Genomic DNA, 27732 nt, shown 5'->3' with positions numbered 1-27732 from the left:
ATTTTTCCAGGGACTGAGGTGAGGCTGACCAGCCTGTAGTTCCCAGGATCATCCTTCTTCCCTTTTTAAAAGATGGGCACTACATTAGCCTTTTTCCAATCTTCCGGGACTTCCCCCGATCGCCATGAGTTTTCAAAGATAATGGCCAACGGCTCTGCAATCACATCCGCCAATTCCTTTAGCACTCTCGGATGCAACGCATCCGGCCCCATGGACTTGTGCACGTCCAATTTTTCTAAATAGTCCTGAACCACTTCTACCTTCACAGAGGGCTGGCCACCTCCTCCCCATACTGTGCTGCCCAGTGCAGTAGTCTGGGAGCTGACCTTGTTCGTGAAGACAGAGGCAAAAAACAGTTTCCAAAAACTTCCTGGATTGTCTGTGCACTGCTGTATTGCTCTCCCAGCAGATATCAGGATGATTGAAGTCGCCCATGAGAACCAGGGCATGCGATCTAGTAGCTTCTGCGACTTGCCGGAAGAAAGCCTCGTCCACCTCATCCCCCTGGTCCGGTGGTCTATAGCAGACTCCCACCACGACATCACCCTTGTTGCTCAGGCTTCTAAACTTAATCCAGAGACTCTCAGGTTTTTCTGCAGTTTCATACTTGAGCTCTGAGCAGTCGTACTGCTCCCTTACATACAGTGCAACTCCCCCACCTTTTCTGGCCTCCCTGTCCTTCCTGAACAGTTTATACCCATCCATGACAGTACTCCTGTCATGCGAGTTATCCCACCAAGTCTCCGTTATTCCAATCACATCATAATTCCCTGACTTTGCCAGGACCTCCAGTTCTCCCTGTTTGTTTCCCAGGCTTTGTGCATTTGTATATAGGCACTTGAGATAACCCGCTGATCAACGCTTGTTCTCAGTATGAGGCAGGAGCCCTCCCCTCTCACATGCTCCTGCTTGTGCTTCCTCCCGGTATCCCGCTTTCTCACTTACCTCAGGGCTTTGGTCTCCTTCCCCCGGTGAACCTAGTTTAAAGCCCTCCTCACTAGGTTAGCCAGCCTGCTCGCGAAGATGCTCTTCCCTCTCTCGTTAAGTGGAGCCCGTCTCTGCCTAGCACTCCTCCTTCTTGGAACACCATCCCATGGTCGAAGAATCCAAAGCCTTCTCTCCGACACCACCTGCGTAGCCATTCATTGACTTCCACGATTCGACGATCCCTACCCCGGCCTTTTCCTTCCACGGGGAGGATGGACGAGAACACCACTTGTGCCTCATACTCCTTTATCCTCCTTCCCAGAGCCACGTAGTCTGCAGTGATCCGCTCAAGGTCATTCTTGGCAGTATCATTGGTGCCCACGTGGAGAAGCAGGAAGGGGTAGCGGTCTGAGGGCTTGATGAGTCTCGGCAAACTCTCCGTCACATTGCGAATCTTAGCCCCTGGCAAGCAGCAGACTTCTCTGTTTTCCCGGTCAGGGCGGCAGATAGATGACTCAGTCCCCCTGAGGAGAGAGTCCCCGACCACCATCACCCGCCTCCTTCTCTTGGGAGTGGTGGTCGTGGAACCCCCAACCTTAGGACAGTGCATCTCATGCCTTTCAACTGGTGGAGGTTTCCTTCTGCTCCCTTCCCCCAGACGTATCATCTGGGCCACTCCCCGCAATGGTACCTGTGGAGAGAACATGAAAATGGGTACTTACCTGTATCCGCGTTGCTGGTACATGGACGTTCCCCCTTCTTCTTCTGGAGGTCACATGTTGCCAGATTTCTTCCCCGTCCTCCTGGCCGCGCCGCGCAGCCTGCTCTGAATCTTCAGAACCTTGTGCCTGTAGAAGCATAGCCTGAGTCTGTCCAGGAAATCTTCAGTTTCTCTTATGCAACGCAGGGTCGATACCTGTTGCTCCAGACCTTGAACCTTCTCTTCCAATATGGAGACCAGCTTGCACTTTGTACACACAAAGTCGCTTCTGTCCTCTGGAAGAAAGACAAACATGGCACATCCAGTGCAGGTCACAACAGTTGAATACTCCCCATCCATATTACCTTCCTACTATGAGCTTCCTCAGGAGATGCAGTAATTACTCAGAGAAGTTGTTAGGGTGTAAGCCTCAGTGGGCTCACTCCAGGCGAACTCCCAGGCAAACTCCTGCTGTTTGCTGCTCTGCTGTCCCCCGCTGCTCAGCTGGTTCCCCGCCGCATGCATATTGTGCAATTATTTTTAGACAGAAAATAACCAAAACAATGTAACAAAAATAACATTTTTAGTAAAGTCCCTTTAGCAAACTGTTGCAATTTTGGTATAAGAAGTTTTACATAGATAGTTATTTTTTATGTGGCTTCTGTTGTCTCCAAGCACATTTTTATAAGATGAGATGGAACATTCTGCTTCCACGCTATTGACTGGTACCGAAAAGCATTGCAGGGCAACTACTGACAGAGCTGGGAATCTAGCCATTATGCTTCTCCAGAACTGGAAAACGTCCTCATTCCTCAATTCTTGAACTGCTCCATAGTAAACCAAATAGTCTCTCTGTGCTGACAAGATGACTGGTGCCTCCTCATACTGGGGGGGGCACCAGCTAAAGGTGACCTCCCCACATTACTGCTCCCCGGCTGATCTATAAGAAGCTGGGACAGTAATTTTCATTATTTAAGAGCCCCGTGTACTACACATATATGAGTTATTCTTTTCATCTGCGCCACCCAGTGAAATTCTTTGTGCTCCAATAATGTAAAAAGGGAAAAGAAATCAGGGAAAAAATAAGAACCTATCTCCCCAAGAAGAAAAGGAGTACTTGTGGCACCTTAGAGACTAACAATTTTATTTGAGCATAAGCTTTCATGAGCTACAGCTCACTTCATCGGATGCATGCAGTGGAAAATACAGTAGGGGGATTTTATATACACAGAGAACATGAAACAATGGGTGTTAGCATACACACTGTAATGAGAGTGATCAGGTAAGGTGAGCTATTAGCAGCAGGAGAGAAAAAAAAACTTTTGTAGTGATAATCAAGGTGGGCCATTTCCAGCAGTTGACAAGAACGTGTAAGGAACAGTAGGGGGGAAAAATAAACATGGGGAAATAGTTTTACTTTGTGTAATGGCACATCCACTCCCAGTCTTTATTCAAGCCTAATGTAATGGTGTCCAGTTTGCAAATTAATTCCAATTCAGCAGTCTCTCACTGGAGTCTGTTTTTGAAGTTTTTTTGTTGTAATATTGCCACTTTTTGGTCTGTAATCGAGTGACCAGAGAGACTGAAGTGTTCTCCAACTGGTTCCTTGCTTATCACTACAAAAGATTTTTTTTCTCTCCTGCTGGTAATAGCTCACCTTACCTGATGGCTCCCGTTACAGTGTGTATGCTAACACCCATTGTTTCATGTTCTCTGTGTATATAAAATCCCCCTACTGTATTTTCCACTGCATGCATCCGATGAAGTGAGCTGTAACTTATGAAAGCTTATGCTCAAATAAATTTGTTAGTCTCTAAAGTGCCACAAGTACTCCTTTTCTTTTTGCAGATACAGACTCACACAGCTGCTACTCTGAAATCTCTCCACAATCCTTCCCTTACACGACCTGAAAAACTTCTCCTAGCTATCTAAAATAAACCCATTTGAATTATTCAGAAATGTATCGTTAAAGAGTTCCCCAAAGACTTTAACATCCCCCTGATGGCTCCTAGCCCCTGCTGCGTCTCCCCTCTCACAGCAGGTAACAGCAGCTGTGGGACAGGAAGGGACACACACAAAAGCTTCCCCACTCCCACTCTGGCAGAAAGCTAGGCTGACAGCCCAGTCTTCCTTCCCTGCTCTAGGCGCCATCTAGTGTGGATCAGCAGGATTGCTAATTACTGGTGGCTTTTCCATGCACACGTGTCTGCAGCTGTGCTCCGACTTCAAGTGGCAGAAATGTGCCCCCCCGCCACCCACGCATCTGGGGAGAGGCATGTGGCCCTTTGTGCACCTCCCACAAGTCACCTTGATATGTAGTCTTCAAACAGTGGTATATTTTCAAATACTGTGGTCTCACAAATGTCAAGGTATTTTGCTTGATTTGGCTCAAATACATGGCATGCACTGAAGAAAGTGGCAGCAGATTGGCAAAAGTGGGAGGTTGAGTCACTGTCCATGTATGACTTCTTTTTTTTTTTTAAAGCTTTCTAAGAATGCTGGTTTTGCTGTTGGGTGTTGGCAAGTTTCAGAGCAGTTTTCTTCCCACAATGCAAGATCACACGTGCCATTTTAGATTTGATGAGCACAAACTGTGAGCTTTTCATAAGCATGTTCATGATTTGGGGTGCAAACTTTTAGAGCTTGGAGTTCTTCAGTAACGGCTGCGGATTGGCAAAGATCAACAGTCTCTTGAACACTTGAACTACTGCTAGGAACATTTGCCTTTGTAAAAATGAAATGTAATCCTTAGTGTGATAAAGAGCTGCATTGAACCAGCTGTTCCATTTGGTTATTATGGGGATTGGTGGGATGGAAGGACTTTTCTCTCTTTGTGTTAGAAACATATGGTGTTTTCCTAAGATCCATTTTTCGAGGTGCTTTGATGGTAACCTGCCTATCACCCCCTTAGTCTGTTCTTCCTGAGGTATAAGTTTCCAGGGTTGTCAGAGAAACTCTAAAGAACACTGATATAACCTTCTGATAAAATAATTGACACCTGCAGTATTATTTCCAAAACAAAGTGTCTTTTTATTAAAGTCACTAATAATCCCTTTTACAATATAATCTAAAAATCCTAAACAAGGCACAAAATCCCTGACACCAATCCCTTAAATTTAAAAAGCATTCAAAGAGGGGCACCATTTCAGATATTTTTTGGGGGGGAAACTTTAACCATGATTTGAAAGGCTACTTGGGTACCTGAAAACACTCAGGTTTTTCTGGCAGATAATAAATTAGATACAGTGCGCCTGTCAGATAATTTCTAATTCCTATATAAAGCAATATTAAATAAATTTAAAAAAATAAATAAATATTAGACCCACTCAGCTCTTATACTTGTTCTGACATCTTGTGTCAAGTCACTTAAGGGACACTGGTTAGGTTTAAAAAAATAATGTATATTTTACTTTGTTACTAACTCCTGAATACAACAATTGAAACAATTGTAGAAAAACCTAGATTATTTTCTATCACTTTGTAGTTCATCAAGCTTGGAATATAGATCATTTAACTTTTGGAAACATCCTATTAGGGCAAGGCCCTGTGAATTTATACTGAACCTGCCTGGGGCTCTAGGGGTGTTACCCCACTACAAATAATAGACTAGAAAATGACTTGAAACAGTAGTGAAGCTGACACTTTCAAGTCACTTTCTTAGTATTGCCAACCCCAAATGTTCAAAAATTAAGAATAAGGCTCACCAAAAATCATGAGATTAGCTTTAAAATAATGAGATTATGTAAAAATAATAGATTTGATGGTTTTTTAAAATTTACATTCTGCTTTTTGAGCCTTTAAGGTGCACTGGGATCATATTTTGAAGCTTTCTCTACAACTACAAGGGCTAGAAATTTCATTTTTCTTTAAGAATAAAGGCTGAAATCATCACATATCACTTGACTCCAGGAGCTCGGGCTTTAAGGAAAACAAATATCATGAGACTCATGACAAAATCACAAGAGTTGGCAGCACTGCTCTCACTTCTGTTTAAAGACTAGTTACTTTCCAGAAGTACAACGCTACAATGATTGAGTTGCAGTTTTCACAGAAGAATATTTTAAATCAAACACCAAGAAAATTCCACGTTTTGAAGTTGGGGAAAAAATTGAGACTTCTGAGGTATATCAGGGCCACTGCAGGCAGGAAAGGTAAATAAACAGGCACAGGAGCTCTGGGCAGCTCTTCCTCTTGAAGGAAGGTTGTGTAAGGATTTTATCTCTCTTAGGCCAATCTGATCAGAAAATCTCCAGGAGCCTTACAGTTTACCTCCTACTGAGTCCCCCTGTTAAGCCCATCTATCAGAGCTGGATTCCCATATAACAACACAAACATACAAATGTAAAAATAAACAACAACATTTTATTTACTAAGGAAAGAGGAAGGGAGGAGAGGGGAATGGATTAACAATTTGGAGATTTGGAATAACACTTGCACACACACAAACACTTAATGGTACAAAGATGTTTTTCTACCTTCTCAGACATCACCGATGAAGGTTACAGTATCCGGATAGCCGAAGCCAGCGATGGACACTGACCGTGGATGACAGATGGAATAGACAGGTACGTATCCCTGTCTCAACTTCCATCCTATCCCACTTTGCGTCATCTGTGCGTGCGAGATTGATCTAACTAATTGGACTAAGTCCGTGTCTGCAAGTTTGCTCTCCCAAAATAAAAGAACAACCAAACCCAAACTGATTGGTAAGTAACTATTGCAGGCCAATAGCTAGTGCTAAGATTGTACCGCACCACGAGAGAGAACTGGACACCTGAACTTCTGACAGCTCAAAAGTTCAAGCCCCTGGCTTCTCCCCTCATATACTTCTATAGGAAGCTGTTGCCGGGCAAAATTAGATTCCCGCTCTTATATTTTCCTGCCTTTTCTTGGTACGGAGGAACAAGAACCTGACACAAAATGGAGGTCGCCTTGTCCTTCTACCAAAACAAAATGGCCTTTTGATTTACAGAACTTTATCTTAATTTTATACATATATATACATTAATAATTTGGCAGAATTAAACAGAATTTAAACTGAAATTAACAGTTCGAGGGTCAAATCTTCTAGTTCTTAATCAAGTAAAAATTCTATTGCCATCAGGGCCTCCACTTGTAGATATAAACATCACAGTGAACATGTGATAACATGTGTAGTCAATAGCTATACGCTTCATACTTAAATATCTGATCCATCTTATCCAGAGTTACACATCTTGTATGCATTGGCTCAGGGACTACATTTTCTGGCATATTCTGAACAGTGCTGAGCGCACAGATCGTGCCCAGTGAATAATACAAATCATGACAATAATGGTCGACTTTATGGACTCTCTGGATGCAGTTTCTGTTCTTTGTTCTGGAATTAGTCTGAATACTGCTGAAACTCTTAAGAATTTGATGTATAATCACATCTGATACTTGTGACATTTCTCATTCCTTCCTTTTCTCGGACTCGGAACAATAAATGACAAAACAAAATGGTTTTCAGTTAAAATCTAAAATTGCACAGAAGGCATTGCTGCATAACTCCAGCCTGGGGCAGAACCTGTCACCCATTGGCGGTTAAGTGCTCTCCTCTCATCTGACTCTCATTCTTTCTTTTTTCATCCTTCCTGACCTCTGTGCTGCTTTTGATACTGTTAACCATGACATCGTTCCCAATTATCTGGGACCAATTGCTGGAGTCTCAGAGAACTGGCCTTCTTGGTTTTGCTCCCATCCATCAGAGGCCTCTTTAGCAGCATGCAGCAGAGAGAAAGGCTGGTCCAGTGGATAGGGAGCTAGCCCTGAGATACCTGGGTCCAGTACTTTACCATGGCTTAACCAGCGCACTTCAGTGTGCATACGAGGTCACCATATTCTGTTTCAATTTGGTCCATAAATTCCACAAACTGACGGTGATGCAGGGGGCGAGCGCATATGAAGTTAACTATCTGTACCACTTTGTCCATTGCAGCTTTCAGTCTGTCTCCCTTGTCAAGTTTAGCGCAGAGCACTTCTTGGTGTATTATGCAATGCACACCAAATATGTCAGGTATACAAGCTTTTAACAAAACCTCAAATCCATGGTGTGTTCCTGTCATGTTGTAACTGATCTGTTGTAACTGATATCTTTGGAAAAAATTGTAACTCGGGCTCTTTGAAAAATCAGTCAATGTCTCAAAAAATACTGAGCCCTGTGCTCGGCCATGTATTCCCAAGAGATCTAAAAATTCTTCTGTCACATTCAGATCACTGTCAACACACCAAACCCATATGCAGTGCTGAGCAATGTCATTAATATCTTTGCATTCATCCAATGCTACACTGATAGCCACACTTGAACTTACAATTCTGAAAAGCTGTCTGACAGATCGGCAGCTATATCTTGCACTCTGCGGCTCACAGTATGCCTGCTGAGTTGCAGACGTTGAACACGTTTAATTTCCGCTTGGTTTTTAAACCCATCAAATAAAACATCTGAGGATTCGATGATGCATTGTTTCACTAATTCGCCATCTGAGAATGGCTTTCCATTTTTTGCAAGTAACCAAGCAATATGAAAGCTAGCCAAGGTCAGTGCATCACACTCATTTAATCAGAGGTGAAAGTAAGCCAGTACAGGCCGGTACGGCGTACCGGTAAAAAAGTGGAGCATTCAGTACCGGCTTACTTTCACCTCTTTTGGCTGTATAACAAACAGCTTAAACTCGGAGCTAATAAAAGCTTGGAAAGGGAAAACTCATGGTCACATTTGTTTGTTGTTTCTCTTCCTCTCTTCCTCCAGCCAGGCTGCGGATCTGGCTGAGGGAGAAACCTGCCCAGGACTCCTGCGCCTGCATAAAAACAGTTTAAACTCAGCTGTTCCCTCCACGGTTCAGCCCGTGGGATTAGGGGCCATTTCTGGCATCCTTGTTAATTTCCCTCACAGTTGTTGGGCTGTATATGTGAGACCAAGGCAGGGGCAGTTCTTTTCTTCCCCCTGGATGAGGGGATCTCCAATACTATAATACACAAAAAATACAATAGGCATTTGGCTGCACAGCTTAAATCCAGAGCTAATAAAAGCAGGTGGAAGGGGAAAACTCACTGTCACATTGGCGGGCGTGGTGCAGCGCAGCCCCTTGGCCCCCTGGTCCTCTCCCCCTGGCTGGCTGTGGTTTTTGCCTTGGTGTTTTTTTTTTTAAACCACAGCCAGCCAGCCAGCCACGGGGAGGGTTCCAGGGGAACAAGGGGCTGTGCTGCACCATGCCCGCCAGGGCGCTGCTTTCTTTAGACCCTCCCTATTTCCTAGCAAGTCAGATATCAAGGATTGTTTAATCTCTCTTCCAGGCACATAAAAGGGTGCAGGGGGCACACCCATGGGTGGCTAGTAATAGGGGAAGGCAGGGGTGAATGAAGGACAACTAGAATAGCCTTCATGAAATATACAAGATGCTTAGAGAAAGTTTTGTCAGTTTCAGCCTCCCCACTCTGCAGGACAAAACAAAACAAAAAGAGATCTGAGATTGCGCCCCTATGTCCTAAGGACATTTCAGGTGTTTAATTCAATATATAAAGCAGATGGAATGAAAACTACTATTTCTTTCAAAGGAGACACAATAATTTCCCTGAATATCCAGTTTTCCGCACCAGTCCTTTTGTGATTTTGTCTATCGAGCTATTTGCTTTCCCTGTGAATCTTTAGTTGCTTTAGCAAAATTGCTTTGCCAAAAATAAACCCCGATCATCATGACACATCTTCCCACCATGTTCTCCATATTTTTTTTTAAACAGTAACATGTCAAAGAGGATCTGCAAGCATCACAGACCATGATCGTCTGCTGGGGAGGTAATGGGATAGATTTGAACTTGGAACTGGTTCCTGATTTTTATTGTATTTTTTGTGTAGTATACTATTGGAGATCGCCTCATCCAGGGGGCAGAAAAGAACTGCCCCGCCTTGGTCCCGCCCCCCAACTGTGAGTGAAATTAACAAGGATGCCAGAAATGGCCCCTAATCCCGCAGGCTGAACCGCAGAGGGAACAGCTGAGTTTAAACTGCTCTTATGCAGGCAGCAGGCGCCCTGGGCAGGCTTCTCCTTCAGCCAGTCCCCCTGCTCCCTGCTGCAAGCTAGAGGGGAGCCGCTGCAGCCCCTGCTGAGTGTGGGGGCGAAGCACGGAGTCTAGCCCCATCTGCAGCCTGGCTGGAGGAAGAGGGAGGAGAGAAACCAATGTGACAGTGAGTTTTCCCCTTCCACCTGCTTTTATTAGCTGTGGATTTAGCTGTGCAGCCAAATGCCTATTGTATTTTTTGTGTATTATAGTATTGGAGATCCCCTCATATAGGGGGCAGAAAAGAACTGCCCCTGCCTTGGTCTCACATACACAGCCCAACAACTGTGAGTGAATTTAACAAGGATGCCAGAAATGGCCCCTAATCCTGCGGTCTGAACCGCGGAGGAACCTGCTGAGTTTAAACTGTTCTTATGCAGGCACAGGAGTCCTGGGCAGGTTTCTCCCTCAGCCGCATCCACACCCTCGTTGGAGGAGGAGGGAGAACAAGGAGAAAAGTGTGACAGTGAGTTTTCACTTTTTCAGGCTTATTCCAATATTAAAGTTTTATTACAGACAGTATTGGTGGTAGTAGTAGTAGCTTTATTTTCTATATCTAAGTCATGCAATGGGAGGGATCCATAAAGTATGTAGGAGAGGTGGATTGCTTGCGATTGGACCGTACCAGTAAGAAATGTAAATTACTTTCACCCCTGCATTCAGTGCTCATCTAAGTACCTGCTTCTGTGTTTCCCTGGCTTCCTTCAGATTTGAAAGCTGTCGAGCACATTGGGTAGAACCTACCAGAAATTTTGTTACATGAGAGGAATGGTGTGTTTCGTTAAGTCTCCTAACGTATTTTTTTTTAACTGATATCACCTCATTGCAAATTAAGCAAAATGGCCTCCCTTTCTGTCCAATAACAAAATAATCCAGCTCCCAAGTCTCTCTTATGACTCTGCCCTCATCACCGATTTTCCTCTTTTTGGCTTCTACTTCTTCCTCTGTACTTTTTGATTTTGCACTTGATTCTCCTTCTTTGTTGTGCCTTTTCATCACAAAGTGATCCATTGTATAATTAGGGGCAAATTAAATTACCAGCAAAAGTAACATAAAAAAGTGCAACCTCCCATGTCCACCAGTGTTGTAACCGAGACAGTCTCCTGGGATAGGGTAGTTTTGCTAACTGTGCTTGCATATGTAGAATTTGCAGAGTGTGCCGATTGCACCATAGCAGCGCTTTGATTGGATGTCACGTCTCGCGGGCCACACATAGAACCCTGATGGGCCGCATGTGGGCCGTAGGTTGCCCACCACTGCACTACAGTGATGGAGCCACATAAGTACCAGAGATAGAGTGGGAACTTCTCTATACCACTGCTATGCCTTCCCTGGTTTTTGGCCCCTTCTTTTCACTTATGCCCCTCATTCTTCCTCATTTCTGAATGTAACAGCTTGGCTGTATTTCTTCTGAGTCCCTGCGCTCTCTCTTCAAATCCCCCCCACTCCGCAGCGGGATTCCTGTTTTACAGGTTCATCTAACTACTTCCAGATACTTAATTTAATTACCAGCCTTTTCTTATCTTAATCATCCTGCCCCTGCAAACAAATCACTGACTCCCTGCCTCAGGGACACAAGCTCAGAGAAGCACCTCTCTCTTCAGAACTCTCATTCTACACTAATGCTGAGCAGTTAAGAGCTCTGCCTGGGAGCACGCCTCCTGTATGAAACTCGGGGCGGAGGGGGGACACAGCCCTCCCCCAGCCTGCCCTACCTAATTGGCACCCTTGCATTCAAACCCCAATAATATAGAGTTAAAATTATTCTAAGTGAAGCTTTTTGTTACAAGTGGCCAGTTTTTTGTTACAAATCGCTGAGAGCCATTCTTCAACTGCTTTAAAGTTTACATAGGTATGTTGCAATCAATAACAGAATTTTGTGTATTCTTATAAACACATGCACACACATGTTAACCCTATATACTATTCTACACTATACTTATACCATGTTTGTAGTGGTGTGGCAGTCATCCAACCCCATCTGGGGTTGGAGGGAGGCCACACCCCCTGACTACATTGCTGGCATTGTCACATGATATCAGAGAGGAATTAGTAAACCAGGCGTTAGTGCCCTGACCAGTTTAATGGGGCTGATCCCCCAAATGGGCAACTGGCTCCGGCTGGGGCTGGGGCTAGGCAGCCCATAGTCTATCATCCCTGGGCCTTTTAAGCAGGGGCCAGGGCAAATCCAGGAGTCTATAAACTCTGGGCCCCTTCAAGCAGAGGCAGAGTCAGTACACTAGTCTGTTGCCTCTGAGTCCTCTCGGCAGGGGCAGGGCAACCTCAGCAATCAATTAAGCTCTGAGCCCTTCATGCAGGGGCAGAGCAAAATCCCCAGAGTCAATGAAGCTCTGAGCCCTTGAGGCAGGGACAGAGCAAAAACCCAGGAGTAGGGAGTCCTACCTGCAGTGGATGACTGACAAACGCAGGTCTCTTGACCTGGCAAGGAGAGGCTGACATGTTAGATTTCAATGCTCCGAGTGCATCTATGATGTGAAAGTGGTCTTATTGTTCTGCCTGGAACCACACAGGTAAGATCCTAGTTATATCTAACATCATGGTGGAAACGGTATCGAAGGCTGAATTCAATGGTTCTGACGTGGTTAATGCCATGGCCCGCCTTCCCCATCTTTTGGGCCAACTGCTCCTGATCTATTGAGTTTGACACCTAGACCAGTTCCTGTACCTCCCAAAAGAGGTCTCTTTCTCTTTTGTGTAGAATAGGTGTCTTTACTCAGTGTAGCCACTTATGCCACCCATATATCATTGGCGTGATGTAATACGTATAAGCATTCCTAATCTTGGTGATCGAGATCTGCGGAGGAATTACAACTCTTCTGATCACGTATTGGGGCTCTATCATTAATATCCACATGACATCTTGCTTCATGACAATAGGGCCTACTTTTATGTTTTGATGGAGGAGGGGCTACCTGGATTTCCTTATGTATGTATAACTCCAGAGGTCCTCTAAACCGCCATACTCCAGACTGACTGTATGACAAATTCACGGTTATGCTTCCTACACAGGAGACATTAAAGGTAGTTTTGGGATGGTTCAGTCTGCAGAATTTAGACCCGATGTATCCAGAGAGGTTTCTACTGGTCACATTCTCGACTCTACTGTGGATGCATGCCAGGAACATGGTCTTTTTTATTGTCAGATAACCAAATATAAACAGGGGCTTTCTTTAGGGAAGAATCTTGGTGGAGCATTTTCCCCTTAATAATCACTTCCCCAGGGGTCACCAGGGAAGGCATCTCAATACTAAAATAGGCACATTTTGATATGTCCCCAACGTATGGTTTAGAGTGCAATTAGCCAACATATCTGCTACTACAGTCCACTTACATCCCTGAGATAATTTCCTTATGGGACCATTTCCCTTCTTCGGCGTTTGTAATACCATCATAGACACCGGGGAAAGGTTAGAGTTGAGCTCCGTGATTACCAAGTAATGTGTCTGTCAGTCGATAGGACCATAGCTAGGCTGGTACCCACTCATCATATGGGTTACTTCTCTTCTTCCACGATGAGTGGCTGACTCTTTGTATTCTCATCCTTTCTGTATGTCTCCAGAAAAAATCCTAGACTTGACCTCAGGCATTTGTGGTCTCGCAGTCATCGATGTTGGTTTAGTCGTGGTAGGAATAGTAGCAGCAGGGAACAATCATACTCTTCGTATTCTTCATCTGTCAGTTCCTGTTGAGAGTTAAACAGGCTCTCCACGGCAGCCAAGTCTTCCTCCAGGCTGTACTGATTGTTGTTATACCCAAACCTGGGTAAACCTAGGTAGTCCATAACTGCTGGATTGATCTGGCATTCCTATTGTTCGTTGGGTTTGATTTCCCTCAGCTGTCAGAGTTCATGATCTTTTTCCTCTGGAGTTCCGTGTCCGAACAATGCAGATATCAGGATGACGTTCAGGATGGGCAACATCATTTTCTTTCTCATAAGTTCGATCCCTGTAGGAGAGGAAGAAGAAGTAATTGTAGAATATTTTGGTAAGGGTCCTATGTAGTCGATTTGAACCCTTTTCCATGGATGTTCCACCTTCTGATGCTTCAGAGGCCCTTTCCGAATATGGTGGTCCAGATTATTTGCGGCACATGGAAGACAGTTATCAGTGAAGTGTTCTGTATCTCTAACTACCTTGGGACACCATCCCACTGTGAGCAATCTATCTAATGTTTTTCCTAAAGCAAAGTATCCTTGATGGTGGGCTAGTTGAATGAGCTCTAGTCTAATAGCTGATGGTATCACCAGCACTGGAAGGGATGTGGTCTGGTCACTATCTTCTTTTTGTGCCATCATTAGTCCATTTGAACCTTTAAATACTGTCTATGATTTGTTCTTGCCAGTCTTCAATAGCTGATTTAATACTAGGTCCTTCTGTTGCAATTTGATTATGTCCACACAGGTCTCAAGAGGGTTGTCGGTTCCAATGATTCCATTTATGTTTCCGGTTTGTCTCTTCCACAGAGATGCGGTTTTGGCAGCATGTTTCGCCATTTGGTCCACCTGATTGCTCAGGACCGTTATATCAGCCTGGTTATGCCGATGGGCCCATATTTTAAACAGGTAAGCCTCTCCTTCTCTTCTTTCTGCTAGGTCCCAGGCATATAACAGGTGTTTGGCGTGAGCCATAGGGTGGTCGTCACTAGTCTTCGTGTCTCGGCTTTTCCATATGGGCATCCAGTCGATAAGGGTTCTTAACACCCAGAGTCTGTTCAAATCGTGATATTATGTGAAGGGGCTGCATGCTCCAATGCTGCTGCTACTGCTGTAACTTCAGCAACGTGGGCTGATTGCTGCTTGATTTTCCCTTCGTAGACTTAGCACTTTCCACATCTGAAGCGGCGAAGCCAGTGGCAGGTTTCCCTTCTTTAAGTAGGTTACTGCCATATACAACCCAGATTTTTCGCATATGTATTCTGGCATTCTCTTATCTTCCCTCAACTTGAAAAGTGTGACATAGTTGGGAGGAAAGGATGAGGGAACTGGACGTTCGCGTGCCTCCGTGTCTGCGATCTCTACAGCGTGGGGTAACAGCATACTGGAGGTGCTCGCATTCTCCACAGTTGTCAAGGTTCCTCCCCCACTCTGAACTCTAGGGTACAGATGTGGGGACCTGCATGAAAAATCTCCTAAGCTTATCTTTACCAGCTTAGGTCAAAACTTCCCCAAGGTACAAAATATTCCACCCTTTGTCCTTGGATTGGCCGCTACCACCACCAAACTAATACTGGTTACTGGGGAAGAGCTGTTTGGACACGTCTTTCCCCCCAAAATACTTCCCAAAACCTTGCACCCCACTTCCTGGACAAGGTTTGGTAAAAAGCCTCACCAATTTGTATAGGTGACCACAGACCCAAACCCTTGGATCTGAGAACAATGAAAAAGCATTCAGTTTTCTTACAAGAAGACTTTTAATAAAAATAGAAGTAAATAGAAATAAAGAAATCCCCCCTGTAAAATCAGGATGGTAGATATCTTACAGGGTAATTAGATTCAAAAACATAGAGAACCCCTCCAGGCAAAACCTTAAGTTACAAAAAAGATACACAAACAGAAATAGTCATTCTATTCAGCACAATTCTTTTCTCAACCATTTAAAGAAATCATAATCTAACACATACCTAGCTAGATTACTTACTAAAAGTTCTAAGGCTCCATTCCTGGTCTATCCCCAGCAGAAACCAGCACACAGACAGACACACAGACCCTTTGTTTCTCTCCCTCCTCCCAGCTTTTGAAAGTATCTTGTCTCCTCATTGGTCATTTTGGTCAGGTGCCAGCGAGGTTACCTTTAGCTTCTTAACCCTTTACAGGTGAGAGGAGCTTTCCCCTGGCCAGGAGGGATTTCAAAGGGGTTTACCCTTCCCTTTATATTCATGACAACAGTAATATCTCTATTCATCAGGGTTAACATCCACTGAGCCAGTCGGGGATGGCTCACTCGACCATTGTTAGCTCAACCAGATAGTACGAAGCCTGTTGGCATATGATTAGTTCTCACCATGATGGGAGCCATACCCAAAATATATTCCCAGTATGTCAGGGACCAAACTAGTGCTAAGACTTCTTTCTCACAATGGGAGTACTGCTGTTCTACTGGAGACAGATTCCCTGAACCGTAAGCTATAGGTTTTAAGGACTTACCCTGCTTCTGTAGTAAAACAGCCTTGATAGCAACTGGCGTGTGAGAGACCTGGAGATGGAATGGCCTGTGGGGATCAGGAAAGGCTAGAGCCGGGGCTGTCATCAAGGCATTCTTCAAGGCCAACATTGCGTCCCTTTGCTCCGTTCCCCATTTCCATTCTTGGTTTTTCTTCAGTAGAAGATAGATGGGTTTTGCCTTTTCACTGTATCCCTCTATGAAGGCTCTTGAGACTCCCATTAGACCCAGAAATGACCTAAGAGTCCCTGCCTCCATAGGTTCAGGCAGCTTAACTATCTATTCTATGCGATTCTTATCTGGGCTTCTGCCTGCTGGGCCTAACTGCACTCCCAGATAAGTGACCTGCTGTTTCACTAACTGGGCTTTTTCTGGATTTATAATAAAGCCCATTTCTTTAATTATTTTAAGTACTTTATCGAACACACCCAAATTCTCGTCCTCAGTTCTTGTGGCAATCAGCACATCATCAACATAACTGACAACATGTTGAGTACAGTCCAGATGTTTCCACATTTCAGAGACATGCTTGTGGCATATGTGCGGGGCGTTGTGCAGCTCCTGGGGAACCCGGGTGAAGGTTAATTAGGTATCCCCATACGTGAAGGCAAATATATGGTGGCATTGGGGGTCCATTGAGATAGAGAAGAACACATTGGACAGATCAAGCACCGAATACCACTGTACTCCACTAGATATGACGGCCATGGTTTCTGGAAACTTTGCCACCACCAGAGCTAACCTTGGCGTGACTTTGTTTAGCTCCCTATAATCCACAGTTAGGTGCCAAGAGATCTTATCGGCTTTTCTAACTGGCCATATTGGTGAATTACATTCCTATGTCTATTCCTATGTCTTTCCCCTTCACTCTGCCCGATAACATTAAAGAGTTGGGTGGAACATAGTGTATACACCACGAAACACTTCCCATTGATCCTCGGCAGTGTTCCTTATTACATCACATGGTAAGTTAAGAAAGTCCTCAACAGACATGCATTCTTTTAATAAGGTATTAAAATCGTCATGGGTTAGCTGGGGAGTAACTGACGCTCGGGTGAGCCACTTGAGGACTGACTCCCTATTGCATCTCCCGAACTACTTACCCAAAGCTTTAGCCTGCTCCGGAGTCAACACCTTGTCCTCCTCTTTTATTAATGGAGGTCAGTCACCCTGGCCATGGTACCTTATAACTGAGGTCACTGTTGGAGCCATTGGAGGAGCTTCCTCCCTCCATGAGGCAGTTGGTTTAACCTGGGGTGTTTGTTCCCTACTGACCGTTAGAAAAGGCGGGAAAGCATCCCAACTATCTTACTAACCACATGACTAAGTACTCCATCTTGAAATACAAAAATGGCTTCTAAGTAAATACAATAAATCATAATGAATCAACATTATAAACATAAATTTTAGGGTTTGCCCCTGGCAGCTGGCCTTTTATGATACACTGTTGATCTCTTCTAAAATACCTTTCTATTCTTAGAAGCAGTTACCTCACTCGCACATACCCAGTATCAAGCATTACTTGAGAATTACGTTTGCCAGCTCTGACTTTTAGAACAAGTAGTGACCGGAATGCAGGACCGGCTCTCGGCACCAGCAAAGCAAGCATGTGCTTGGGGCGGCACAATTCCAGGGGAGGCGTTCCGGCCACCCTTTTTTTTTTTTTGGCTTGGGCAGTTGCACTCTCGGAACTTGGGGCTGCAAATTTTTTGCTTGGGGCAGCAAAAACCTAGAGCCGGCCCTGCTGGTATCAGTGGGCTATGAGTAGCTAGCTGCTCAGTTAACTGATCTCTCTGTTATCCCATACTGCACTTGCTCAGTAACCACCAAATTTGCACATGCTCACTGTTATTTTCCTCAGAGCTGTGATTCTGACAGTCCACACACACCCACCCACCTCTGCCTCTTTGTAAGGGCACCATTTTAAAAATTCTGAGCTTTCCACTGAGTATGCTCAGGGTTTGCAGCATTCATCTCAGTGACTTTTGCGTCTTCAGAATAAAGATCAGGTAAACAAAGAGTGACTGAAGAATCTCTCCAGTGACAGCGGAACTGGGCTTTTCTGGCAGGGCAGATGGTCAGAACTAATGACTGTAATTTACTCTCAGAAGTATCTTCCTCCACAGATTACACGGAAGTTAAATGTGCCATTCATGTAAGGTGTACAGCATTTAAAAACCTAAGTTTCAACCCTTGATCCCAAGCTTTCCCCATGTACATGGTATTATTGGTCACAAACACAGTGATGCGATCAAATGGTATTGCAAATTTTTCAGTAGTTTCCCATATTGCTTTGTTGACTGCTTCACAGTGTAACAAAAAAAAAATCCAGCTTGTGTTCACCTGCATCTGAAGTGCCTGTATTGTCACTGCTTGTTGCGACAGGGATGGCAAGAATGTTAAGCACATGCCTGTCTTCAGCATCAGTAGTTTCATCTGCTACAATGCTAATTCCTTCACAGGACTGCAATTTTTCCTTTAATTCCTCAGTGTGACAGTCAAACACTTTAGGTAGGTAAAACTTTCTAAGTTGATCTGCACTTGGTAAACACCTACCTTGCTCTTTCAAAATCCTCTCATGTTTTGGACTATTGAGGATATGCAAGGGTATATTTGCATCAGAGAAGGTTTCTGTTAATTGGAACATTTTATTTTTCCTGTAAAGCTTCTTGTTGGTTTTGGTATTAACCAGCTTTGGAAATGTTTTCTGCTTTTTAAAATGTCTATCGTTGTCCATTTTTAATGCCTCTCATTTGCATTTATGAGTTGCACTTTCAAGGTGCTTTTCACAGCTAGCCTTTCTCATCAAATCAACAGGTACAATTACCTCTTTGCTTTCCTTTTCTAATTGTTTTAGGTGTTTCTCAAGATTGGGATGATACATAATCTGCCTTAATACAGAGAGGTTTATTCCTAAATGAACTGGCTCAACATGGCTATATAAAAGGTAATGAGTGTAGATGGTCCGTGTTGTGACATTATGCATAGTGAAATTAACATTGCATCCAACAACTGAAATTATTCAAGAGAGGCACATATTTAGATATGGATCATATGATATCTTATAAAAATGATTAACTATAAACACAGCTCCCCTCGGATCAGATGGATGGCTGCCACACCCGCTGGTTTAGAGACGTGTTCCCCAGCCCAGCCCAGCCAGCTGTGCACATTCCAGCCCGTGCGGTCACTTGGAGCGGAGGTGCTCGGGCTGGCTGCTGAGGAAGTGAGTCACTTCCTCAGCATGCAGCCAGCCAGCCCACCCAAGCACCTGCACCCCACCCAACCCCACGGGGGGGGGTGGATGAAGATGGGGGACAGCTGCTCCACAGGTCGGGAGGGATGCGCTCAGCACTGGGAGGGGGAAGAGTGCGAGTTATGAGGGGCAGCAAAAGGATACCACCGGAGCCAGTGGTGCCCGGCCCTCCTCACCTCATGGCAGTGGGGGGAGAGTCACACAGGTGAGTTCCCTCGCCTCCTCCCAGAGATCCCAGCAGCCAGTACCCTCCATCAGAATGCACCACCATGCCGGCACATTCGGCTCTACAACCCGACCCAGCTCTTAGCTGCTTGCTGTTCTGTCCCAGCAGTGGTGCCCCAAATTTAGTGGTGCCCTATGCTGCTGCGTATGCCTAAGGACGGCCTTGCTGTAACCCAAATCACAAACCAACCAACCCCTCTGTACCTAGTAATGAGCCAGCCACATGGCGATGGAGTAGGTAGGCAGCCAGCAGCAGCCCAGGGAACCTGAAACAAAAGGAGAAAATGACGGAGCAAGCAGCCTTTTAAATGAAAAGCATTACAAGCTTATACATTGAACATATGTTACAATTTAACATTACCATTCTGTGAGCAGTGATCAAACGATCACAGAATGGGGTGGAGTGGATAGCACTCAATACAGACATCCAGCTTTATTTACAGGCACACCCAGTCATTCCTTAAAAATAAGCAGAAAGTCAGACTTGTATTCTCTTCTTAATTCCCTCTGAACCGTCTTAAAGGGGTCCTTCTGCTCTGTCAAAATTAAGCTGCTGCCATTTTATAGCCACTGCTGCTGAGGGCTGTCATGGCTCCTGCTACTACTTCAGTTGCTACTGCAGTTGCTTTCATCTAAAACCTTCTGGTTCTACCTTCTCAGTTCACACCCACACATCAGCCTGCTGGCTGTCAGCCTTATATTCAGTAGCCTCCTCTTATTGGTTGCTTTTCCAAGGTCAGAAATTATCTTAGATCCTCCCTGCCTAATTATACTGGCTCAACCAGTCAATTTGAATTTATCAGCATGGAGCCTAATCCTGTCTAGATCCTCCTTCTAGTTTTTAGCATAAATCCTCCTCTTAGTGCCACCTTCAATAATTTTGGAGAGTGAGCTGAGTTCTCTCTGTTGAGTTTTACTTCACTCCTATCTCTTATCTGCTATTGGTCCATTCATCTGTGTCCTTCATTTTGATGTTTTCTAATAGAGAATCATTGCGGCCGCCATTTTGGATTTTTAGCTCTAAACTATCATTATTTCCTACTTATTTAAAGCCCTAATTGTAAAACTAACTATTGTTTTATGCAATCTAAAGTATTATGATACTGTCACCACCATTGTTATGCAAATTTGGAGAGGTGATTTTTACGATGTTTTAAATCCCTCTCTAGCTGCTTTTCTGCACGTCTCTGTCCTAGGTGCTGCAGGAATTTACACAGGAACAGAACAGCTAAAGAAACAAATCTCTTGTATCATTAGTCTTTGAGCATCTGGTCTATGCACAACTTTACCCAGTTCCATTCCAAGATAAGTTATCTTCTTTTGTAACAGCTGTGCTTTTACTGGATTGATAACGAATCTAGTCTTCTGAATTTTGCATAGTACAGACTCCAAAACTTCAAGATTTTCTTCTTTGGTCATGATTAGAACATCATTGATATAACTGATACATTTTTTTTGCCTTTTCTTCCATCCCACATTTTGGTGACACATTTAGGGCAGATTAATGGAGCATTATGGTATCTCTGAGGAACTCTACAACATCACTTGCCAATTAACACAAGTAAAAGCAAACTAATACCAGGAGCTAGGATGGAGTGGTATTGAAAAGAATGCATTAGTTAGGTCTAAATACAGTGAACCATTTAGCTCCTGTCATTGCTTCCTGGAATTTTGCCACCACCGAATACCATTCTGGGGGTTATTTGTTTAATTCCCTATAATTGACTGTAAGTCTTCATGTCTTTTTGTCTGCTTTTAGTATTGGCCATATCTGGGAGTTAAACGTTCTAGAGGTTTCTACTGATACTTTTTGATCAACAAGGGCATTGATCGTCTCTCTAATCTCCTCTTCTGCATCCCTTGAATATCTGTATTGTTGTTGGGGCTTTGGATCAGGACCCATTACAACTACTTCAGCACATATCTCCGCACACTGTAACTTATCCTAATACTTTTTGCCACAAATATTTCTTTGCCACCCCTGCAACTTCTTGTTCTCAGTCAGGAATCTTTAATTCCTCTGGCGCCTTCACAGCAGCAACTCTATGGGAGGCAGGAACAATAACTCTTCCCATTACAGTCTTATCTTGAATCAAAATTCTGTGAGGCAAATCCACAATTAGATTCCGTTCTTTTAAAATGTCAGTGCCTATTATCCTTTATCCATCTAAGCACTGAATACCATAGGTAGCTTTTGTGGTTAGTCTTCCAATTTTGCATATTATGGGTTCCAAGAAAGGAACTACACTTTCTTTCCCATTATAGCCTTCTCGAATCTTTAGTTCTTGGACTGGAAGCCTTTGTACAACTTAGAGATAGTGTGGCACCTGTATCTACAAGCATTGTTTGCTTAAATTTACTGAACCCTCCCTTAAATGTGGCATCTACCACCAGTCTTCCCCATGAGTAGTCGTTTATTGGTGCCACTTCCGAGGAAGAAGAAAGGGTTTGGTCCTGTCATAAGTTCTCATGCTCTTGCAGTACCATAGGTTTAACTGCTGTAGCTGTTGATAGATTACCACCCTCATACTTCGCAAGTCTTCTGAACAGTTCATCAGTAAGTAGTTTATCTATCTGGTCCATCTTTTCATACTTCAGTAGCATTTCCATAGTACAGTTCTGAATCTTCTTAAGTCAGGAGGCTTGTTGTAGGGTTCTTGTTCATTTTTATCTTTCCCTGAATCTGCATGATTTGGGGCACCCCTCATATCTGGTTTTGACACATTTCTACTATTAGAACTTGACTTTTTCCCTTTCTGTTGTTACCGGAAGATTTGAAATAAATTATATCAAGCCAATGAGTTTGCCTAAAAATACTATTTTCGATTTAAAACCTTTATTTTCAGTTTATCTATTCTGGTAGTTAAGGTTGTGGCCCACCTTAAAGGATTTTTCAGAGAAAGCCTCAGCTAGCTAACTCTCCCTTGAAGGACACGGATATAGCCCGCTGATTAAGAATAGGCAACAAGCAATAAATTCTCATAGGGATAAGAGTTACATTTTATATATATATATAATTTACTTTAAAGAATGTACACCAGCTTCTAATACAAACACATTTTCTTCCAACATATACAACAACTGATCCATTAAATAGAAAAGGATCTAATTGAGAGTGACATTCTCCCTTTTCTCTATTTAAACATACATTATAAGGTTGGATCGCATCATTATTACACATACATCCAATCCCCCGTTCTTCCATGCAAGCCTCAAGTTCCACCGTTTTCCATGTCTGATTTTGCTTCATTGCCCAAAGTTTATGTCCAATTGGTTGCATAATACTTCTGTTAATATTTATCTCCAGTGTCACAAAAGAAGATACTTACTCAATTTACGTATTAAATACCATAATTACATATATATTAACTTGATTTTCTTCAGGATTGTATGTGGAGTTTACTATAAACTTTCACTTGTTACATTTTACTAACTGTACCATAAACATGTAAGTAAGGCTTTTCCAAGAATATTGAAACATTCATAATAAAATCCTTATTTAGACTTTCATATTTTAAAAGAAACATTAACATTATGTAAAAGTAATTGGGATCAAAAATCTTCTATCTGAGGTTAAAACTAATCTGTCCTCCTTTGCCCTCGCTGACTCCGCTATCCTCACTCAATTCATTTAACAATTTTCTGCCATCCTTACTATATTTTCCTTCTTTCTTGCCAATTCCCTATATATATATTTAATAAAATATCTTCTTTATAAACATTAAAAATTACATAAGTGGCTTACTGCACTTATTTTAACAATTCTTACTCTCTTATTTCAAACTAAGCAATACTTTATCTTACATTACATTACTCTCTTACAAAAGCCCAAATCACTCTTTTTCATTGAGATCAGAAGTTCCTGGGAGTGCTTTCAGAATATCCTTACCAATTACTCCATTCCCTTCTTTTCCATAATTCATTAGCCCAAACCTACAGTTATACACAAAATTATGTCCAATGCGTATATCCATTTTTCTGCTAATCTGTACATCTTCATACATTGTCCCATCTCAACGGTATGTATATTTCCTAATCTCCATTCCCGCCAATCTAGTCCTTTAATAGTAGTATTTAGGATGGAATGTGAAAATTCCATGTCCAGTTAACAAACAATGTCCATTTGACAGTCAATCAACTTGATTGGTATACAGGGTTTTCCTTGATTAAAGTCTATTTTTGCAAGAATTGGGGAAACTGAAGGTATGTCATCTTGTGATTCCATTTTACCGTTGACTTCCTTCCATTCTTTTACCATACTTATTTCCTTTTCAAACTTCCTAGATAAAATCTCTAATTAATATTCTTAATCTTCTTTAATGTACCTATTTTAAGTAATTTTCTTAACTTATTTAGTTTAACTAGTTTCTTACCAATTCTTAACCTATCTTATTCTAATGCCCAGAAAGCATTTCTTTCTAGATCTATTGAACAATATAACTATCGCAGAATATCCATTCCTACAATACCTAATCCATTATTCCCCAATTCTGTCACTCCAAATTGTACCCCTAATTTTTTTTATTTCCAATCCTTACTGCCAATGGAATTGTAAAGGGAATGTTTTGTTTCATTTTTGTTATTCCTGTTATCTCTGCTGTCTCTACAGAGATAAACAGGAGGAAATTCGCCGAATCATACATGCTGTTTAATACTGAATAGGTCGATCCAGTATTCAGGTAACACATTTGATGGAATTTGCCATGTCCTATACTTAAATCTACTATAGGTCGACCATGGTGATGTTTCCATAAGGATGCTATTGCATGCCATGACTGTTTTATTTCTAAATCATCCAGAACCGAAGTCTGAGATGATTGATTCTGAATAATTGTCCAAAACAACAACTTATTTTTATTTTAATTAAACACTTCATGCTTGATATGATAAAATGTGTTCACAGCAAAGTGCGTACAGAGACTACAAATGCACAGGCATTGCTTGTCAACAAATACCACAGCGGAGTGGTTCAGGTGTGCTGGAAACAGTTGGTAGTGACACCTTTCTTCTTGTGAATTGAAGCACACATGTGAGCCCTCAGTCACCCCACTACTGCAGATATATCCTATTTCTTGTTGTTCAGTGCAAGCTTGTAGATTGACAATGAAATATTGATTGTTCTTAAGGTGTACCCACTTATTATTTTCCATTGGGATCATAGCTGAAGTGTTAACACATAGTCCAAGGGGAATCAATGGAAAGATGGACTCTTTCTAAGAGTGAGCACATAGGCAATGATGGTTCTGTTGCTGTTCAGGTAAGTGAAATTAACCATTTGCCACCATTCCTGATAAGCCCTTTCAAAATCTGTGGCATTGGCCCAGATGATATGACGCATTTTAATTGGCACTATCCCATTTAGTCCATCTCTCACTATGGACTTAGCTATATCAAGTAGCCATGACTGGGCTTGCATGCATGCCAGAGCCTGGGACAGGTCAGATTGCAAAATGTCCAATTCCCTGAAGATTCGTAAGTGGTCCATCTCCTGAACTTGGAGCCAATGGGGAAGAGTATTGGCCAGGTCAAACTCTAGGGTGCTGATCTTGGTGAGCGATCTTGGTGAGCGCGTGGACCTGATAGCAAAGCCACATCTTGCCCTAACTCACCAATCCAATTTGCTAACATTTGTGGGTCCATGGTATTCAGCATTCCTAGGCCTGCTCCTACTCCACCTAGCACCTTAGCCATCAAATTTCTTGCTTGCTTGTTGGGGGCATTCTGGGGAATAATGCCTCGAACCCAGGCTTCCCAATGCATAAACAATGGTATTAGGAAACTCATACACTGCCAGTGTATGGGGGCCACAGACAGTTGCACACTCATGATTACCATTTTCAGAGAGAATTGAGGATCTATCATGATGCTGCGGGAAATGTCCTTCTTGATCACGGATGGCCCCACTTTGCTCGTGGATGGTCTGGGGGCAATAAGAACCTTGAAAGTGCTACTGATATCAAAGGGTTCTTTTGCATACCATACCCCAGAATTGTTACTGTAAACAGGCACTATAATAAAACCAAAACATATAAAGTTAAAAACCTTAATGTCTGATTCTAGTCTACAAAAGTTTGATTTAATAGTAGCAGAAGGAGCAGAACAATGTTTTGTGAAGGTTGTATACCTTCAGATCAGCGGCACTGCTATGGGTACCCGCATGGCCCCACAGTATGCCAACATTTTTATGGCTGATTTAGAACAACGCTTCCTCAGCTCTCGTCCCCTAAAGCCCCTACTCTACTTGCGCTATATTGATGACATCTTCATCATCTGGACCCATGGAAAAGAAGCCCTTGAGGAATTCCACCATGATTTCAACAATTTCCATCCCACCACCAACCTCAGCCTGGTCCAGTCCACACAAGAGATCCACTTCCTGGACACTACAGTGCTAATAAACAATGGCCACATAAACACCACCCTATACCGGAAACCTACTGACCGCTATTCCTACCTACATGCCTCCAGCTTTCACCCTGACCACACCACACGATCCATCGTCTACAGCCAAGCTCTGCGATACAACCGCATTTGCTCCAACCCCTCAGACAGAGACAAACACCTACAAGATCTCTGTCAAGCTTTCTTACAACTACAATACCCACCTGCAGAAGTAAAGAAACAGATTGATAGAGCCAGAAGAGTTCCCAGAAGTTACCTACTACAGGACAGGCCTAACAAAGAAAATAACAGAACGCCACTAGCGGTCACCTTCAGCCCCCAACTAAAACCCCTCCAACGCATTATTAAAGATCTACAACCTATCCTAAAGGATGACCCAACACTCTCACAAGTCTTGGGAGACAGGCCAGTCCTTGCCTACAGACAGCCCCGCAACCTGAAGCAAATACTCACCAACAACCACATACCACACAACAGAACCACTAACCCAGGAACTTATCCTTGCAACAAAGCCCGTTGCCAATTGTGCCCACATATCTATTCAGGGGACACCATCACAGGGCCTAATAACATCAGCCACACTATCAGAGGCTCGTTCACCTGCACATCCACCAATGTGATATATGCCATCATGTGCCAGCAATGCCCCTCTGCCATGTACATTGGTCAAACTGGACAGTCTCTACGTAAAAGAATAAATGGACACAAATCAGATGTCAAGAATTATAACATTCATAAACCAGTCGGAGAACACTTCAATCTCTCTGGTCACGCAATCACAGACATGAAGGTCACTATCTTAAAACAAAAAAACTTCAAATCCAGACTCCAGCGAGAAACTGCTGAATTGGAATTCATTTGCAAATTGGATACTATTAATTTAGGCTTAAATAGAGACTGGGAGTGGCTAAGTCATTATGCAAGGTAGCCTGTTTCCTCTTGTTTTTTTCTACCCCCCCCCCCAGATGTTCTGGTTTAACTTGGATTTAAACTTGGAGAGTGGTCAGTTTAGATGAGCTATTACCAGCAGGAGAGTGAGTTTGTGTGTGTATGGGGGTGGGGGGGATGTGAGAAAACCTGGATCTATGCAGGAAATAGCCCGACTTGATTATGTAAAGAGTTGTCACTTTGGATGGGCTAGCACCAGCAGGAGAGTGAATTTGTGTGTGGGGGGTGGAGGGTGAGAAAACCTGGATTTGTGCTGGAAATGGCCCACCTGTTGATCACTTTAGATAAGCTATTACCAGCAGGACAGTGGGGTGGGAGGAGGTATTGTTTCATATTCTCTGTGTGTATATAAAGTCTGCTGCAGTTTCCACGGTATACATCTGATGAAGTGAGCTGTAGCTCACGAAAGCTCATGCTCAAATAAATTGGTTAGTCTCTAAGGTGCCACAAGTACTCCTTTTCTTTTTAGTTAACCTCATAACTTAACTCTTGTACCTGCTGCTCTAGTTGATTAATCTCCTTTGACTGACTCAACGCCTGAGCTGACAAAGCATTATTTTAAGCAGTCAGATTCTCGTTTTCAGATCTCTGTTGCCCCATTTGCTCTTCTAACTGAGATATAATCTTTCTTTTTTTTATGTGCCCATCTAGTTCTAATGGCACCATTAACAAGTCATAAATCAAAGGCTGTTTCTTTAAGCCTGTTCCAAACAAGAAGTTAGTGGTAACAAAACTTTCCCACCTCTCTCAGAGCTTTTCCTAAGCCTTATTCCCCTTTAAGCACATCCTCCGCCCAAGGATTTTTACATTTTCCAAAAGAATTCACAGAGTACTCCAAAGACTTTTTATTTATCTCCTTCCTCCAGCCATCTGAGCTGAAAGTTCTGGTGCTCACCCGCAGTTTTATTGTCTGACCCACACAGAGACAAACGCCTCTGCAAATGTCAGCAGCGCTCACCAGACTTTCTCAAGTTGGAGCCTCTGCTTTCCCAGAGTTCACATAAGCTCAGTAGTCCCCA

The 27732-nt window shown here is 43.2% G+C and overlaps 1 long non-coding RNA gene across 1 annotated transcript in view; it reads right to left on the bottom strand.

Annotated features, from left to right (window-relative positions):
- Positions 1–20152, bottom strand: part of LOC142071135 (uncharacterized) — a 52715-nt gene extending 32563 nt beyond the window's left edge. The window contains exons 1-2 of the long non-coding RNA XR_012667133.1: positions 19848–20152; positions 19568–19629 (exon numbers count right to left, since the gene is read on the bottom strand). This is a non-coding gene — a long non-coding RNA (uncharacterized LOC142071135). The remainder of the gene's footprint in view (positions 1–19567; positions 19630–19847) is intronic.
- Between the last annotated feature and the right edge of the window lie 7580 nt (positions 20153–27732).

Source organism: Caretta caretta, chromosome 2 (assembly GCF_965140235.1).
Source record: "Caretta caretta isolate rCarCar2 chromosome 2, rCarCar1.hap1, whole genome shotgun sequence".
Classification (NCBI taxonomy): domain Eukaryota; kingdom Metazoa; phylum Chordata; order Testudines; family Cheloniidae; genus Caretta; species Caretta caretta.
The sequence above is the reverse complement of the archived record's forward strand: the minus strand, read 5'-3'. Positions and strand labels throughout refer to the sequence as shown.